An 11,575-nucleotide genomic window follows, 5' to 3' on the forward strand; every position below is an offset into this window, starting at 1 on the left:
AGTTTAACTTAAATTAAACATTGTTATGTATATATATGTCTTAAAAAAAACTTCTGTCACTTCATAAAAGTAAAAATTGTTTCATTTACTTCTTATTTTACTGCCAGGCTCATGACTCGTGTTTATCCGCATTAACCAGGTGACATCACAAATATACCGTAGCCTTGTGAATCCAGCCCTTATTCTCGAAGAAACGGTAGTAACTACGAAGATGTCTGGATAAATCGCGACTACAACTAGCAGCTGAGAAAAATGGCTTCGTCTGCTAAAAGAATGAAACGAGATCACAAGATGTAATTTTCTGTTATTTAATTCGGGAAACAGGTTTAAAGAATAACTAGTCATTGAACATTACAAGTCATTCACAATTCAACATTTGTTATCATTGGTTTAAAATGATCCGTTTTGTAATAATAGGCATTTTAAGATGTTTTATTCATTTATTCATAAAATAACATTTTATCTCGAAAAAACGGAATATGGTCAGCTCTGAAATGGAAAATAACGGAATTAAAAATACTTAAAACGGAATTTGCTATTTTCTGAAACGGAAAATCATCACCCCTAAAATGCATTTACATAAAATAGTAATTCAGAATCGTAGATTGAAGTGGGGTATATTTCAGCCTCTGGCTGTCCGATTTCACGCTAAAGTCACGTGATCAGAAACCCCTACTTTTGTGAGTTTGGTAGCTTCTAATGGACACAGCTCAGTCAATTTTTGCCCAATTCAAACAAACTATACATCAAATTGAAGGTAATGAGTTGGAGAATGTGAAAATAACAATAACTCAATTTTCAAAATTTCCTCATTGTGACTCAGTATGCTGTGGGGGGTCACATTTTTCCATTGGTACACGAATCGTGCACCATAATGATAAAACGCTTCAGTCCCATTTGTAACTAGGGTCTCGAAGGAAGAGGCTACACATTTTCCACAAGTCATGTTAAACAGTGACGCCATTCTTATCTGGAGAGCATGCGCAATAAATACTATATCGACGGGATTAACAAGACGCTAGAGATTGCCATTCGAATGAGATTTATGGCATATTTTGCCAAACATATCTGGTTTGAAATTAGAGTAAAAACGGAAACAATTAAATGTAAATCAGTGTATATACATTCATATTATACATTATTATATGCGCTGCGACCCATTTGTGTCAATTTCTACGTCCCAATATATTAGCAATTTAGCTCCTTTAAAATAGGCCCTGGCAATATACAAGAATCTGAGGATATTTATGTCCACTTAACCAGAATTCAGAAACACCTAAGCTACATTGCACTTTGATAAAACCAGCAGCTGTCAGGCAGGATACGCCCACATTTTCGAGAGATGGATAGAAAACAAGCTAAAAAGAAAGTGATTTTTTCAACAATCAAGGGCTATAATTCAAGAAATTACAATTCGATATGAGCAAATATCAAAAGGAACCGAGGTCTTTGTGTTATGAACTTACATCTCAAGTTTCAACAAAATTGGATAAAAATTGTGATTTCTATAGGATCCACAACCTTGATATACCATATTTTTACACTCTTTGAGAACAAAGGGCGGCCATTTTGTCTGTCAGTTTTGGGCCGATTTTCACGAAATTCGAACTCAGCCGTCCTTAGGGTGTAACGGTGATATAATAATTCGGTTTTTAAAATCGGATAAAAATTATGACCTCTATAGGGTCCACAAGCTAAAAACGCGATTTTTCGTACAATCAGGGACCATAATTCAGGAAGTTACGGTCCGATATGCGCGAATATCAAAAGGAACCGAGATCTTTGGGTTATAAATTTACATTTCAAGTTTCAACAAAATCGGATAAAAATTGTGACCTCTATAGGGTCCACAACCTTGATATACCATATTTTTACGCTATTTAAGAACGAACGGCAGCCATTTTGTCTGTCAATTTTGGGGCGATTTTCACAAAATTCGAACTCAGCTATCCTTAGGGTGTAACGGTGATATAATAATACAGTTTTTTAAATCGGATAAAAATTATGATATCGGCTTCTTACATGCATATATATAATTGTTTTCTCTCTATGAGTATAGTCACTTTTGAGCTGACACTTTGCCCTCATTTTCTACGAAGAGTAGCTGTGGTCCAAGAATAGACCGAAAAGCCACATCCCTTGGATTCCCGTCCAATGCTGAGCACATCCGTTTTTCCCTTGCATAAGCGTAGGAGTCGGGGTGGGTTGGGGGGGCTTTTCGGGCAATGTATTTCCCATTTTCGGGCAAAAACATCAGAGACTGGATGTATATATGTAGTGGACAGTATGTCTTATATCGTAGATAAATAATGTATGGGGTCACATTGGTTCTATGCATTTAAATAAATACTTTACATGCATATAATATAATCTTAATATGATACAAGTTTTATATGCAAAATGTCTACAGGCATGTCCAGATCGGCACACACAGTGCCCGTCCCCGATCCATCCGTAGACGTATATGCCATTACATTGTATTTTGACGCGCTGTCGCTTCTCGTTAATTTGAACAAAACTGATCTTATCGTTTCAGATGAATTAATTTTAACAAATGATCTCTGATTGACTGTTTCTTGCCCCACGAGCACGCACAAATATCCCGCCATTTTGAATGACAGTTCTCGTGGGATAGCGTCATTTCTCGCGACATAACGCTCTCGCTCATGTCGTCATACTCGTTACTGCACAGCACGCGATGTTTCGTCGTATTAAATACGGTATACAATGAAGGGTTCATCAAAATGAAAATTGATAAACATTAATAAAAAAAATATGACAACAAAGATTTTTTTGATTTTTTAAACAGATATGCCATCACTTCGTGTATGGGTCGGAAATAAAATAAAATTAAATTCTCAAGTTACATATTTATTTTTTTATCGGGAGGTTCACGCTTCAGTCGGCGGGTCCGTAAAACGAAAAATCAAAAAAGTGTCGCCTTATGGGGCCTTTTGTCATATACTTGTGGAAAACTTGTTCTACTTAAAGTGGACATAAGATGGGCGAAAAAAATTTTCGGTACGTATAGCCAATGGTTACTATATCCATTTTACGGCAAGTTCACACCAATCTGATTAAAATTAATTCGGCTATTAATGTTTAAGTATCCGACACACAAAAGCGCTTTTCAATTACAACCTTAATCCAGGTGGATTGGCTGGAGACATCACAGGGACTACACATAGTATATACATTATCTATACAATATATTACTGCACCACCAGTTGACAATTGTCTATTGACGGACCAATTAACATGAAATGAAATGGGGTTTAACGTCCTACTGTTTTGCTCCTAAACTGGGCTAATGAAGACAGGCATACGCCATACAGTGTGCTATGAGGAAAATTTTGCCCGGGCAGCGGCGCTACGGTCTACTCTTATATCGAATTCCAACTGCCAAGGGATCTTTTATGTGCACGCCAATATGTACACGGGACCTTGGTTTTTCGTCACATCTGAACGACTAGACAGCTGTCCTTGTCAGGCCCTCCGTCCTGCATCACTGACAAGGGGAAACCACGCCGGAAAACCTGGATGAACTTTCTCGGCCAATGCAGGGATCGAACACCCGACCTTCAGGCTAGCGAGCCAGCGTCTTACCCACTTAGCCACGTGATCCCCCCCCCTCCAATTAATATGGAACTGGCCTAATCATAATCACCGAATTATCATCTTGCATTTGTGATTGTAATATTTTAGAGTGAATTTAAAATGCTGTATCATGCCGTAGATCCATTTAAGCGTCCTTTGTTTAAATAGGCGACATGACATAATATGAAGACGACCCAAGCAATTAGTGCATTTACCGGTAATTTGGATAACCCTGTAATACTTGATATCCCAAACTATTCTCTATAAGTACAGAAATACAAATGGTGCCAGTCATTTGTTGATATATTCATTATTAGCTATATACAATAATAATAACCATTTCTATACACAAAGAACAACTTCTATCGTAACTCCATTTGAATGTTCACAGTGAAAATGTAATTTTCCGATAACTATGCATAATAATAGATCGCCCTCATTTCTCAGCCAATCAACACTGGGAATTATTAACGTGTACGGGTCCATGCATACTACGAGCATAGTAACTGAGGTTGAATTTTGGCATGAAAATTGCACAGGATTCATGGACATGAATATCAAATACATGTGATCACCGTGGAGTTCATGATGCCGTTTGGTAAGTGATTAAACTGTCAATGTAATTGCAAAATACCTTCTTATAAAGAAGTTAAATGATGTTAGACGTTATAACCTAATCTTATCACAAACGTTTATCTATCGAATAATTTATATTCAGTTTTCATATCAAGTCAATTAAATGTTGTCTAAACGCCAATCAACAAATAATACAAGGCTACTTTATTTCAAAAACATATGAACAAAGCTAATTAATTATTGGGTCAAAAATAATTATAAACAACTGATGAGTAAAACTTGATAATTCTATACAATTATGATACATTTTGACCACATCTTTTTACTCAGGTACTCTTTTATTCGGGGAAATTAGAACCACAATACTCTTCTGACGGAATGTATCTCAAATCGTTTGGACTGCACACGATGGTAGAGGGACTCGATCAAAACCTCACTTTAAAACACAGTTTTAAAATCGTTGTCGTGAGAAGAGAGGGCCGGACATTATAAAACAAATTCTAAATTGGATCTTAAATTAAATTAAAACAAGCCAACAGGGAGGCTGATGTCCCCCGCCGAAATCCCAAAATAAATAGATGACACACATTAATTAATCGCACATTTATTTTTTTTTCAAAAGTAACAAGCAATCAAACTATACACTAAGTTTCATCACTCTCTATCAGATAGAATCAAGATTATCTTGTCCCAAAGCATTGACCAATGAAACTGATTAGCTCTGCTTAGCTTCAGCTCGAAATGTTAATCATTGAACTCAGATAAGACATTCACCTAATGAACATCTACATCAAGTCTAAACATTCTACCTCAATTAAAATTAGAACTAAAGTTATTGTGTCTCATGTATATAAACCAATCAAATTGCTTATCTCTGCTTACCCTAAGCTGAAAATTCTCATCTTTGAACTCCATCAAAGCATTCACCTAATAGACACCTATGCCAAGTGTGAACATTCTAACTCAATTAGAATGAGAGTTATTGTGTTCCAAAGTCTTGATCAATCAAATTGCTTATCGCTCTGATTACCCCGAGCAGAAAATGCTCAATATCAAACTTAGTCAAGGTATTGATGTAGTGAAACTATACACCAAGTTTCATCACTCTCACTTAATTAGAATTAAAGTTATCGTGTCTAAAAGCATCAACCAATCAAATTGCTTATCTCTGCTTACCCTAAGCAGAAAATGCTCATCTTCGAACTCCATTAAGGCATTGACCTAATAAACACCTACACCAAGTTTAAAGATTCTAGCTCAATTAATTAGAAGGAGAGTTATTGTGTTCCAGGGTATCGACCAATCAAATTGTTTATCGCTCTGCTTACCCTAAGCAGAAAATGCTCATTATCGAACTTAGTCAAGGTATTGATGTAATGAAACTATACACCAAGTTTCATCACTCTAACTTAATTAGAACTAAAGTTATCATGTCCCAAAGCATCAACCAATCAAATTGCTTATCTCTGCTTACCCTAAGGCCGTGTTGAATTGATTCCTTGTTTCTCCTCGCCCGCGCGCTTAGGTCGAGGACCCCGAAAATCGTGCGCTTACGTTTTTAACACAAAAAAAAATATTCAAAAAATAACGTTAATAACATCTAAATAAAATTCTACCAAACATCAGAAGTCAATTCTTGTTGTTTATTCCTCGTTACGAACTAAATAAGTAAGTGCAGGGGGCCGCACTACACGCAAAACAAAAATCTACAAGATAAACCTGCGGACAAGACAGAAAATAGGCATTGCACCGAATAAACACATATCAAATCAAGTGAATGGATCCGGTTGATAATACACATGTAGGGGCCCGCATACTATGGAATAAGTTACACTGTATATGATTGGATGAATTCCGCAAAATGGCGCGTCTAGCAGTCATTTCGGCTAATGAGAAAGCATATTATAAACTGTAAGACAATCGCTAATATTCAACCGCGAACCTGAATAATCAATTTTCCATTGGCTAAAATTATAACACGTCATTATTATTCAAGTATTACCCAATCATATCTTGTGTAATAAATAACGCACGCCTTACAAAATGGTGAGCTATGCCGGGATATAGGTAAATTCGCGTACCAGTCGGCCTAATTTATTGATGTTCAAGGAAATAATAGTGGCCCCGTTCGCTCGTTTGTGGAGTTTAACGAACGAACGAACAAACGGGACCACTATTATTTCCTTGAACATCAATAAATAAATTAGGCCGACCGGTACGCGAATTTACTTATCTCGACTCGACTTTGGTGGTTATTCCCAGCACTTTCACGTTCGATGATATTATCGAAACCATCTATAACTCAACAAGCGAATCAAATATCGTCTAACTGGAATGTTTCCATTGTATTTTAACACAAGAATACGGAAAATTTATATCAAAATATGGTTATTTCATTTTTTAAAAAGTTAAACAAAGAAGCCACTTGTTACCAAATTTAGTTTGTTATTAAATTTATTTAATTAAATATTATCTGTGTTTTTATTCTAACCAATAATATAACTAGATTATTTATAATATTATTAAAAATGGTACACAACCCTCAGACTATATAGGTATTATGCCAGACCACTTTGTGTTTTGAAACCCACTTTGTGTTGTGTTTACCGCACTACCGCACATGATTGCCTGAGTGGTGGCAGGAGAAAGAAGGAATCAATTCAACACGGCCTAAGCCGAAAATGCTCATCTTCGAACTCCATCAAGACATTGACCTAATAAACACCTACACCAAGTTTGAACATTGTAGCTCAATTAGAAAGAGAGTTATTGTGTCCCAAAAAGTGTGACAGACAGACCCATTTTAATAGTCCCCTGCTTTCTTCGAAAGGCGGGGGGGAAATAAATTACAAAAACAATTATTACTTAGTCAACAATTGTTTTATTTAATCGGGGGATTAAGGAATCAGTCAGGCGTTAATGAAAATACACGCCGGCTGTATATAGATAATTAAGGAGTAAACATTCCTAATATGCATTTCGTCACTGTGACGTCACTGGCGTCTGGGGGAATTAAGAGTGTTTTCGATTATTCGCAAAGTCGTTTTTTACGGCAGGTCTATATTTGCGACTTTGAGTGAAGATAGCTGATTTAATTTTAATCAGATTGATGTTAACTTGCCGTAAAGTGCATATAGTAACCACTGGCTATAAGTACATGAAATTTAGGGATTTCGTCTTATGTGCTGTTAAATGTTTGATTCATTCTGAAAATTAGGGTGACAAAGAACTTTTCGGGCAAACTACAACTACACTACAGTAGAAACGACAAGATATCGGTTTTCCTTGCAGGAATTTGAAATTTTTCAGTTTAGTTTTCTGTAGGGCGACTTTGATCCAATTATCTTTTCTGAAGCGCATCGTCTCTACTTTCACTTCGATAATAGTAGCGATGCTAAACGCCGCTAGGAGCGCTGGCTGTACTATTTACAGACATCACAAAAAGTTGACCGAGAAAAGTATACGTCGTGTTACGCCTTGTCATGAATATTCAAAGTGTCAAACATTGACCACGTGATGTTTACCATCGAGAAAAATAGATGAACTTGCTGTCGAGTAGGATTTTGAGAAGCTGAGGTAAGATTTTCTGATATTTTTCATGAATTGAAAATTTGAAGTTGAGAGAAATTTTCGAAAAAGGCCCTCGACGCTCAAGATTTTGGTATATTTGGAAAGCCCAATTCATTAACTACTTAGTTTGACCATTTGTTAAGTCCGTATCCCCCGTAGGAATTCGTAAAATGGCTGAAATTGAACCATGTGGAATTAAAGGGAGGTAACTCGTGGTTGATCAGGGTTCAGACCATAATTACCCCCCCCCCCCCACAGACTTCAGTATAAAAAAAAATGATGTTAGATTTGGACAGGGTTTTTTATTATATTGAATGTTACTAAAGCTACCAACCAAACTTTAGCCAGACATTTCACTAACAAAGGATAAAAATTGTGAATGTTGTTGACCACCTTGGATTTTTTTTTCAGGAACTGTAGCTGAAGAAGTAAGCTACATAATATATACTCATCCAAATCCAAACATAGCCAAAGGCGATCCCTGATATTACTTGGTACAACATAAAATAGACAAATGATGATGATATATAGGCCTACTCATACAATTTGCATGAGGACTATAAAAAGGGGGGCTTGAAACTGACTGTTTCTCAGCATTCTCAAGAAAGTCCATAATTATTATAAATTTGGTATGAATCATAGAAGTTAGTTTAATTTATTGTTTGAAATCAGTGTAAGTAATCTTATTTTTGTTATTTCAATATTTGTGATAATATTTATTTTATTTTTAACATTTTCTACCTGAAAGAAGTGGCCTGATGCGTCAAATGTTTTTGTTTATTTTGAAAAATATCGCATATGAATAATGTGATTATTTTATATTGTTATTATTGTTTGTTTTTGTAAGATACATGTATTAGAAATCTTATATTTGTTGATAAATGTGATAATGGTTTCTTTTTTTTTATCATTTATTTTAAACCGGTGGGTGAACATTTTTAATTTCATATTAAAAAGTAACAGATATGAATTTTGATCTTATTGTGATTTTGTTTTTAATATTTTTATATTTTTATGACATAGATAATGTCTCGGCAAGATGTATTACCATCTGAATGTTTATATTGTTTTTATTTTCATGGGATAATGTCTCAACAAGAAAGCTAGACTTCTACCACTGATATTATAATATAGTATATCGTAATGCACATGTATCACAAATTAATTTTTTTAATACTCTTTAATGTAGATCATATCTTACTTTTTATAAGCTTACCTTTTAATTTGGACTCTTTAAAGATATTCAAATGTTTTAATTATGTCTATTAATTATGTCTGTTTTTATTTGAAATTGTAGTAATGTTGATCACAAAAATATAGCTGTTATATAAATCATAGTTTAATTGTTAATTTTCATTCCTGAAACAAACAATTTCAAATTGATGTACATGGCAGCTTCTAAACAACTAAAGCAGTTGGCGTGGCAAAGGCGGCAAATCTGCCAAAAGCTTACAGGTTTATTTCTCATTTTGCCACACACTTTCATGATTTTTAAAAATATCCACAGTATACGTTAGTATAACCGGTTTATAATTGTTGTATGACTGTGAATGGCCAGTGGTCAATGGCCTCGGAACCAGTAGGTGCCCAATTACATACATAAACTTGTTTCTCTTCGACATTGACATCATACAGTCAAAAATTGTGATTTAAGGTGTTGTCATGCAAAAAATAAATAACAGAACAGACTGAAAACACTTTTATGTGTGCTTATTCATTAAAAAAATAAGCCTCTGTATTAATGTCAAAGCGCTACAATTTAAGTACACACAAATTTGAAAAAATTTTTGCTGTGATTTGTGCGAAATCGGCATGGATCCCAACTTTGAACCTCTGTAACATAAAAAGTATATACTAGAATATTATAGCGACAATTTGGCTTTATCAAGTCCATCTAGATCTTTAATTAGTGCAATTTTCATAGACCTATCTTGTATAGTTACTGAGATATTGGCTTCGGTCACTTTTTTGCGGTTTTTAAAAAAAGCCGTTTTTTAGCGCCTCTGGTTTGCCTTCTTTAAAACGCTATAACTTTTTTAATTTTCAATATTTTTTCGAAATTTTTTCAGATTATTCATTCTAGATAGTTCACAATTGCAGTATCGTTGTCATTTTTGAGTCAATGGTTGTATCTGAAAACCCGTTGGCAATGCTAATAATAGATAGAGCAAGAAATATGGTCAAGGCATCAGGATATAAACGCAAAGGCCCAGAGCTCGACAGGAAATTTGATGTCAGGGTCAAGTCATGGTAACGGCGATATTCACACTGGTCAACACCAAATCGTCGTTTATAGAAATTGGTGGCTTAGCATAAAAATTAAAATATACGAAAATAATTGTTATTAACAATAACATGAACTGCTGCGTTAGGCAGGAAGCGCAGTGTTTCGGAACCCGTTAGTGTCTTGTTATTCGAGACTAAATAGTCAACAAACAAAATGGTGTTAAAAACAGATAAACTTTTCTCACGAGAAAAGCTAAACTACGGTAAAATATAAAGTTATTGACCGATTCGGCTGAAATGTGATGTGAGCCCCCCCCCCCTCCCTCTGAACATCCCCTGAAAATTTCAAGTGTCTACGATCACGGGAACTGGTGTGGTAGAGGTAGTGAGGCACGTTATCGGCTTCCAGAAAATATTTGAAGATACCTTTTCTTTTCTTTCAATGGTGCTTGATAACAATGTTGGACATGACAAAGGTCGGAAATATCGTTTACAAAGTAATCCTCTGCTTCTAAAGAGTATCGTTTGAAATTTTGCCATGACGAAGAACACATGGTCAGTTAACACTCTTTCGTAGCCAATGCAAAGTGACAGGCATCATAGCCACTAGACCAGAATGATTGACAGCTGTCAGCCTTCACCTTCGAAATATCAAGGGAAATAATTTGAACAACTGGGGGCAGACCACATTGACTACTACATAAATGTTAAAACCCGTTTACCTGCTATTCCAGGCCAGGAGTTTAAAGTAGAAAAATAAACTAATATAGCCTTATTTATTACTTCTTTAAGTGGCATTTAGTAATTGTACAGTAACACACTAACACTATTTTATGGAATAACAATCACTGGTTTATTAACATGCAACGTTTCGACGATGATACTCTCGTCTTTATCAAGCAAATGATAACATATATGTTCGTTCGTTTCTGGTGTTTTACGTCCACTTCCACCTAAAGTGATATCGTAGACAATAACATAATATGTATTCGTTCGTTCGTTTCTGGAGTTTTACGTCCACTTCCACCTACGGTGATATCGTAGACAAGACATATATGTAAAACATAAAGTATTTATATACAGTATAAAAAGAAGCCATAAATATAGACCTTATATATAACTAGCACTGATCAAAGCGATGATGATAAAACCCTAAGTGGTTACAATGTACCGAAGCCATAATTAATTACATATCTATAAAGCAGGAGTGCGCCTAATTAGTGTTATTACAATGATACAAATAGGTGTTAAGCATTCATTAGGTGTGCAATAACACACATTGACTATTATTTAATACCATTGATGTTTAATTTTTGATAATGGCGGATGTTAGATAGTATATGTAGCACTGGATCATATATATACTTAAATATTAAAGTTATGATTAATATTAAGGGCTAATCAATAAGCATGATTCTGAATGTTATGAATAATAATAATAATGAAAAAGTAATCAGTAGCCAATCCGATATATAATAATATATTGAATACAATAAGTGAGAATGGAACAACAATCCTGATAACAAAATGAATTACTGGAAAATTATTGTATCGTATGCGTGGGGAAGATAGACTCCTACATCTCTGTTAAGGGCCGGCTTGTGTC

General features: G+C 35.0%; 2 long non-coding RNA genes across 2 annotated transcripts in view; one reads left to right on the forward strand and one right to left on the reverse strand.

The window, feature by feature from the left end:
• The window catches only part of LOC126811323 (uncharacterized), an 88,581-nt gene extending 78,059 nt beyond the window's left edge, over positions 1 to 10,522 (reverse strand). Inside the window, exon 1 of the long non-coding RNA XR_007675563.2 lies at positions 10,396 to 10,522. This is a non-coding gene — a long non-coding RNA (uncharacterized LOC126811323). The remainder of the gene's footprint in view (positions 1 to 10,395) is intronic.
• LOC126811273 (uncharacterized) lies at positions 7,565 to 9,890 on the forward strand. Its single transcript, XR_007675494.2, has 3 exons — positions 7,565 to 7,749; positions 8,155 to 8,387; positions 9,813 to 9,890. It is a non-coding gene; the product is annotated as an uncharacterized LOC126811273 (long non-coding RNA).
• Positions 10,523 to 11,575: the final 1,053 nt, after the last annotated feature.

The sequence above is a fragment of the Patella vulgata genome, chromosome 2 (genome assembly GCF_932274485.2).
Source record: "Patella vulgata chromosome 2, xgPatVulg1.2, whole genome shotgun sequence".
NCBI lineage: Eukaryota > Metazoa > Mollusca > Gastropoda > Patellidae > Patella > Patella vulgata.